General features: G+C 36.6%; 1 pseudogene; it reads right to left on the bottom strand.

The window, feature by feature from the left end:
- Positions 1 to 6,372: 6,372 nt before the first annotated feature.
- On the bottom strand, positions 6,373 to 6,692 carry LOC109446459 (10 kDa heat shock protein, mitochondrial pseudogene; annotated as a pseudogene).
- Between the last annotated feature and the right edge of the window lie 1,501 nt (positions 6,693 to 8,193).

Genomic DNA, 8,193 nt, shown 5'->3' with positions numbered 1-8,193 from the left:
GTCTATGATTTCTTCCTGTTTCCTCTTTTTTTTATGTTATGTGTCTCAGTTCTGGATTTTTTTTTTTTTTTTTTGAGTGGTTACCTTTAAGTTTATGTTTTAAAAATTCGTAGTCCTTTTCCTTCAGCATACATCTTATCTCCATGCCTCTTGGCAAATAGACCTTTATCCCCTCCCCTTTTATCTTCTCGTCATCACAAATTATTATTGCTGTGAGTTCATTTCCAAGTTGCAGTAGCAAATTGTCTTCTTCTTCTCTTTTTCTTTTTTATGTTTTTATTTCCTTAAACTTTATGTTACATTTGAGTACATAATGCCCTATTATGAGTAGGGGTTGCCATTTCCTGCTTCTGTCTGTCTGTTAGTCTTCTTACTCATAGCTTTGCATCCTTTTGTTTTTTTGTTTCAGGTAGAATAACCCCCTTTAGTATTTCCTGTAATGCAGGACTATGGTGGAAAATTCCCTCAGCTTCTGTATATGTGGAAATGTATTTATTATTCCTTCATATCTGAAGGATAACTTCACTGGGTATATTATTCTTGGCTGGTAATTTCTCTCTTTCAATAGTTTGAATATTTGATTCCACTCCCTCTTAGCTTGTAGAGTTTCTGCTGAAAAATCTGATGATAATCTAACAGGCTTACCTTTGTAGGTTACCATCTTCTTTTCCCTGCTGCCTTGAGAATTCTTTCTTTGTTATTAATTTTTGATAGTTTCAATATAATGTGTCTTGGAGAAGGCCTTCTAGGATTCAGATAAGTAGGTATTCTGTTTGCTTCTTGGATTCGAGAATTCAGTTCTTTCCATAGGTTTGAGAAATTCTCATCGACTATTTGTTCAAATAGGCTTTCTGTGCCCTTCTTTCTCTATATTCCTTCTGGTATACCCATTATTCTTATATTGCTCTTTCTAATGGAGTCAGAAAGTTCTTGTAGAATTCTTTCATTTCTTTTAACACTCAAATCTCTTTCTTCTTCCATCTGCATAATTTCCAGATTTCTATCTTTGATAACACTAATTCTTTCCTCCATCTATTTCTTAAGCTTGCTATTTCATTCTTAATCTTTCATTGAGTTCTTTGGCTCCAGAATTTCTATTTGGTTCTTTTTTAAAATTTCAATCTCTGTGGTATTCTTTTTGTTCATTGATTTTATTTCTGAGTTCATTAAACTGGCTGAGTTTTCTTGCATCTCATTGAGTTTTTTACAGAACTGCAATCTTGAATTCTCTGTCATTTAAGTCACATATTTCCATGTCTTTAAGTTTGTTTTCTGAAGAGTTTTCATTTTCTTTCTGAGCTGCTTTGTTACCTTGGTTGTTCATAATATTTGCTGCATTATTTCTCTTCCGGTGCTTCTACGCGAATGAATTCTGCATCAGGATGATAAGAAGATGTCTTTATTTTGTTTTCCAGTAGGTGGCGCCAGAGCACTTTTTTTTCTCTGGCCCTGTTCTGGAGGTGGAAATTTCCTGGTCAGTTGGGCGTCTCCTCTGTGACTGGGTCCCCTCTGTCTCAGCGCACTACCTCTATGGGAAAATGTGGTGGGCGATGGGGTTCTGAGTCCCTGAAATCCCAGTGCTGCCCCTGCAGCCAAATGCAGAGCTTTGCTGCCTGAGCAGTCCTGGGTGCCCCCGCTGGGATCAATTGTGAAAGCTGGGAGCCAGTGGGCTGGGAGAGGCCACTGTTGTGTTTATGGTTTTGTTCTCCTCCCAGTAATGGCAACTGCCAGATCGCACTCTACATCTCCACACTTGTCACTGGAATTAGCCACAGGAAGGAATTGTCTCCCCTGTTCTCAGGGCTGTGGATATTCTGCTCTTTAACCTGACACTCATTGCTATCGTTTCTTTGGGGAGCTGCTGCTAGCTCTCCGAGGTTGTAGGGGAGGTGCGCTGTGGAAGAGTGGGGGGAGGTGGCCAGGCTCCACGGCTTTGCTTTCTTCCTGGCACTGTGAGCTTCTGGACCACGCTGTCAGACTTCTGTATTCAGTCTTTGCCCCAAGGTCTCTGCCCTTATCGCTGGGTTCAGCAGTATTATATGCTGATCACTCAGGCAGGAATGTTTGGGGCCACAGAGAGTGCACCTGCAGTCTGAATTCTCCCCTCTCTCAGGACTGCAGTGAGCTCTGGGCTGCATCTGAGGCAGTGAGCTCCAGGCGATGCGCGGATCTCTCAGAGGTGTTTGTGTGTTGCACAGGGAATCCTTTGTTGAATTATAGCTGTTCAACTTGTTGTAACTTCAAAGGGGAGACATAAAGGGGCAGTCCTCACACCACCAGGTTTCTGATGTCGCCTCAGTGGTTCCTTTTTGATAACTTTTTGAAATAATTATAGACTCACAAGAAGTTGAAAAAATAGTACAAAAATACCCTGTATTGTCTTCACAGAACTTCCCCTGATGCTAATATCCTGCATACACAAGTACAATATGAAAATCAGGAGATTAATGTTGGCACAAGACTACGTACAGATATTACTTGGATTCTACCAGTCTTTACATGCACTGTTTTTTGTTGTTGTTTTTTCTGTAGAGTTCTGTGAAATTTTATCACTTGTAAAAATTCATGTAGCTACAATCACAAGCAAGATATGGAACTGTTCCATCGTTACAAAGGCCATTTCTCATGCTAAACTTTTATAATTATACCTTCTTTCCCACCTACCTACCCTGACAACCACTGATTTGTTCTCCGCCTTTATAATTTTGTCATTTCAAAATTATATAAATGGAATCATAAGGTATGTATCCCCTTTGATGTTGGCTTTCTTCACTCAGCATGGTTAGTGATAATGAACATATATTTACAACACTTATTCTGTTTTAGGTTAAGTGTGTTTTAGTGTTTTGTTGTTTTTCTAATTGGGTTGTTTGTGATTTTACTGTTCCTATATCTTTTGGATACAAGTCTTTGGACAGTACTATTTGCAAATATGCCTTTTCTGTCTGTACTTCTTAACAGGATTTTTCACAGAGCAAATGTTTTAAAATTTAATTAAGTCCAATTTGTCAATTTTTAAAATTATGAATTTTTATTGCTGTACTAAGAATATCCTATTAATAGACTTTTTTTGTTTTTTGTTTGTTTGTTTTTTTAAGGAGGGCACAGTTCACAGTGGCCCATGGATCAAACCGGCAACCTTGGTGTTATTAGCACATGCTCTAACCAACTGAGCTGACCAGCCATCACCAATTTGTCAATTATTTTATGGTTTATACTTTTGGTATCATATCCACAAACTCTCCTTAGCCCTAGGTAACAAAGATTCTTTTCCCCCCAGTTTTACTCTAAAAGTATTATAAATCTACATTTTGCATGTAGGTTTATGTTCCATTTTGAGTTAATTTTTGTGTAAGGTGTACAGTTTACATCAAAGTTTATTTTTCTTGCTATGAATCCTCAATTGTTCCAACACAATGTGTTGAAAATACTAACCTTTCTTCATTGAATTGCTTTTGAATCTGTTAAAAATCTGTTGGCCATACTTGTGTGGGTCTGCTTCTATGTTCTCTATTCTGTTCCATTGATGTAGATGTCTACACCTTTATAAACCTGTCTTGATTACTATAGCTATATTGTAAGTCTTATACAAAGGTAGTCTGATTTCAACTTCATTCTTCTTTTTGTTTTAAAAAATTTAGCCTATTCTAGTTTATTTTCCATTCCATATAACTTTTTTATTAAAATGGATTATATCTACAAAAAATATTCTGAGGATTTTGATATGAATTACACCAAATCTGTAAATAAATTTAAGAAATATTGAAAAAAATAGAAAGAAATAATGACATTTTACTATGTTGAGGCTTCCAATTTATAAGCATAGTGTGTCTCTTCATTTTTTTTAACATTTGTCAACATTTTGTACTTTGCACCATATAATCCTGTAAATCTTTTGTTAAATTTATGCCTAGTATTTCATTTTTGAGAGATTTTAATTGCATTTATCTTCTAATTTTGGCCTCCAATTATTTTAGTATATATAAATATGATTGAGTTTTGGTTGCTGCCCTTGTATTTTTTGATTCTGCTAAACTTATTTATTAGTTCTAGGGTGTTTTTTTGGGTGGGTGGGGGTGATGTGGATTTTTTTAGGTAGATCAGGGCTCTAAATGATGGCCTGTGTGACAAATTCATCCTGTTATCTGTTTTTGTAAATAAATTTTTGTAAGAACATGCTAATTTGTTTATGTTCTGCCTATGGCTGCTTTCATGTTATAATAGCAAGGTTGAATAGTTTTGATTAGACCCTATTGTCTACAAAATTAAAAATATTTACTATCTAGACCCTTACAGAAAAAGTTGCTGACATCTGATCTAAACATCATATCATATGCAAACGGGCGATTTTGTTTCTTCCTTTACTGTTTATGTGCCTTTGACAAACTGTTATTCCTTATTGCACTGCTAGAGAAGGCCAAGCATGGAGCTGGAACTTTCATTCTTGCTAGCCTGTAGTGAACAGGCTAATATGGTGTCAGTGCACACATAGGTGTGAGTTTGGACTTCCACTCCCACCTGGGAGTAAAAAGTCATTCTTTCCGTCCTAATTGTGGTGATGTCCGAGGAGGCCTAATAGAGAGCCAAGGCTTTCACATTGCCCAGTAGTAACAAGGCCAACCCCACCACAGCGTTGGTGGAGACTACAGGGGCAGCTGGAATGCCCACTCTTAGCCCAGCAGTAACTGTTGATACCTATGGGTAATTTGAGTGATCAATCTGTACTTCTACCTCCGCCTTGCAGTAATGAGGCAACGCACCTCCTTCCTCTGGTAATGTCAGAAAAAGCCAGTTAACACAGAAGGTTTAAATAAGATCCAAGATCTCATAACTTAATATGATAATGTTCATGTTTAAGTAGAAAATATCTCATCATACAAGAATCAGGAATATCTCAAACTGAATGAAAGGAAAACAATCAATAGATAGCAACACCAATATGACAGCAATGTCACAAGTATCTGGAAAAGATTTTAAAGTAGCCATGATAAAATGCTTCAACAAGCAATCAAGAGACTGCTTAAAATAAATTTTTAAAAATAGAGAGCTTGAGGAAGGAAATGAAAAGTCTCAGCAAAGAAATAGAAGATGCTAAGAATAATACAGTATTAGAACTGAGAAATATAATAATTCAAATAAAAAGTTCAGTGGATGAGTTCAACACTAGAATGGAGGGAACAAAAAACAAGTGTTAGTGAATTGAAGATAGAATAGTTGAAATTATCCGAACTGAACGATAGAGAGAAAACAGAAAAAATTTATACAGAGCATGCTCTCCAACCACAATGGAAGTAAACTAGGATCCAGTAGGTGGGCAGTTGAAGGTTATATGCCATCTTGAGCTAAGGAGAAGAGCGTAGTGGGTTGGGACTTCAAAAGGGAGGAAAGCAATTCACATGGAGGTGAAAAAGCAAATATTTGGTAAAAAAAAAGTTTTGCTGGGCCGTGCAGAAACAATGGGACACAGTGGATTCTGATCTCTAGACCCTGCAGAGTCTCCCCTGCCACACCTAGCTCATATTTTTTTGTAGATATCTCTGGTATTAGCTCTATTTCCCAGAATAGGCCCCCAATCTAAATTTTTAAGCAGTTAGGAGGAAAGTCAAAAGTTCTTCTTGAGTTTTTTGTTTCTAAAAAATAAAGTAACCCTCATGCCAGAGAGACACCTCTTTTGGGGTGACGAATTTTTCTCACTTGCACTCCCTTCCCCCAACCCAACACCAGGTTTGAAAAAGGAAAGATTTTTCACTGTTCTCATCTGTAGAATAACTTTAACTTTTAAATTCATCCTTCCAACTGAGGGTTTACCCCATTGGGGTCCCAGCTTTATGCAGTGGGATCCTGTCTGAATTTCCATCTTGTTAAGACCTGAAGGTTTGCTTCCTGCTCTGAGGTCCTGTGAGACCACGAGATAGAAAACTCAGTGTCACCACAATTCTGAGATGCCTTTCAAGCAGCCTATAGCCTCTCGATTCCTCACCTCATTGATTACCCTGTTCTGTCCTTTTTGTCCTCTGAAATGTTCTGGTACTTGCTGACTTTATTAAAAAATTTTCAACTCTTTATTTAAGGACATTAACTTTCCTGAACTGAAAATTTGTTTTAAAATATTTTATCTAGAATTTTTAGGGTCTTTTTCTAAGAAGTGATTTTTTTTTTCTTTTTCTTGTTTTTTTTTGTTATTTGTGTAGTTTTATTTGGAAATGTTTGTATCAGTACAGTGGAACTAAATTTTAAGAGACACTGGATATCATTACTTTGGATAGCATTAGTTTATTACAAAAGAGACGTGGAAATTATTTACATGATGAGATTTCAGAACTTCAGTGCAATGGGCAGCTTCACATGATGCCCCATCAGTAGTGATTTATTTCAGTCTACATACTTTCCAAGACTGTCACCATCTCTAAATAAGAAATAATCCTTGTCATCTATAACTACTTTGGTGCCTCCATGTTCTGGAAGAAGAACTTTATCTCTAACTTTCACGCTAACTGATTGAATCTCTCTGCCCTTTCCTTTAGAACCGGATCCAACAGCTACTACTCTTGCTTGCAATACTTTTCCTTGAGATTTTTCTGGAAGCATAATGCCTCCCTTGGTTACAGTTTCCGCAGCACTCCTTTCAACTAATACTCGGTCAAAGAGGGGGAGAAACTTTCTAAATGCCTGTCCTGCCATGACTCCAGCAGGAGCAGCAGTTCGTACTCTGGTCTTGCGCTGCGGCGGCAAGGTTTGTCTTTTTTTTTTAACCATTTTGCCATATTGCTAGAAATCAGAGTCCTTCCACTTTATTAATAAATTGTACATATTTAGTATCATTCAGTATAATTGAAATAGCAGGGGATTGAAAACCTGGAGACAGGAATGCTAACTTTGGCTCTGCTTTTCACTAGCTCTGGGACCCCAGACAATGTGCTTTCCCTTCTGTGCCTCTTTTTTCCCCCATTTAGGACTGAAAAAGATGGACTACATGATCACTAAGTCTTCACTTAAAAGGTGTGCTACTTTGATATTGTAGTATATCAGAACAACTGCGGGCCTGGGAATCCAAAGTCCTTATTTTAGATTTGTCTCTGTCACTTTCTAGCCTTCTGCTTTGAGACACTTTGCTTTACTTTCTATGTCTTTGTTTCTTCATTTACAAAATGAATGTGAATAATATGCCTTTATATACACCACATTTTCCTAATGCATTCACCTGCCAATGGACACTTAGGTTGTTTCCATGTCTTGACTATTGTGAATAATGCTACAACGAACATAGGGGTGCAGATAGCTCTTCGAGATACTGATTTCATTTCCTTTGGCTATATACCCCGAAGTGGGATTGCTGAATCATTTGGTAGTAATATTTTTAATTTTTTAAGGAACTTCCATACTATTTGCTATAATGGTGTAGAAATTTCATTCCTATCAAGAGTGTATATGTGTTCCCTCTCTCCACATCCTCACCAATACTTAACTCTTGTCTTTTTTATAATAGCCATTTGTGATAATATGGATAAACCTGGAGGACATTATGTAAGTGAAATAAACCAAACACAGGAAGACATATACTATATAATGTTCCTTATATAGAATAAAAAAAAAGTTGAAGTCATACAGAACCAGAGAGTAGAACAGTGGTTACAGCAGGTGGGAGAAATGGGGAGATGGTAGGATAAACAAAAGGGCACAAACTTTTGTCATAAGATGAATAATTTCTGGGGATCTAATTACAGCATGGTGATTACAGTTAATAATACTGTATTGCATATGTGAAATTTGTAAAGAATAGACAGACCTTCAGTGTTCTTACACCACAAAAAGTAGCTATGTGAGGTGATGGATGTGTTATTTGACTCGTTTGTGGTATTCATTCCACAATGTATATCTACATAAAGTCATGTTATACACTATAAAAAAATTCACAATGTACAACCTAAACATACACAATTTTTATTTGTCCATCGTATCTCAAGAAAGCTGGAAAAAATAAATAAAAATAAATTGTAAAAATTAAAGTGCTAATAGTTACCTCACAGAATTGTTGTGAAAAAACAAATTAACTATTATTTATAAAAGTGCTTGGCATATAAAATGTGAATAATCAGTATTAGGAGGATGCAAGTAAACAGAATTAAAGGATCTCTACGTTCCTTTAGTGTTCCAAAAATCTATTACGTCGATCAAAATCAGGTCTTAAAAAAA

This window comes from Rhinolophus sinicus, chromosome 4 (assembly GCF_057876585.1).
Source record: "Rhinolophus sinicus isolate RSI-liver-muscle chromosome 4, RSI-T2T, whole genome shotgun sequence".
Classification (NCBI taxonomy): Eukaryota; Metazoa; Chordata; class Mammalia; order Chiroptera; family Rhinolophidae; genus Rhinolophus; species Rhinolophus sinicus.
This window is presented reverse-complemented; position numbering and strand designations above follow the sequence as displayed.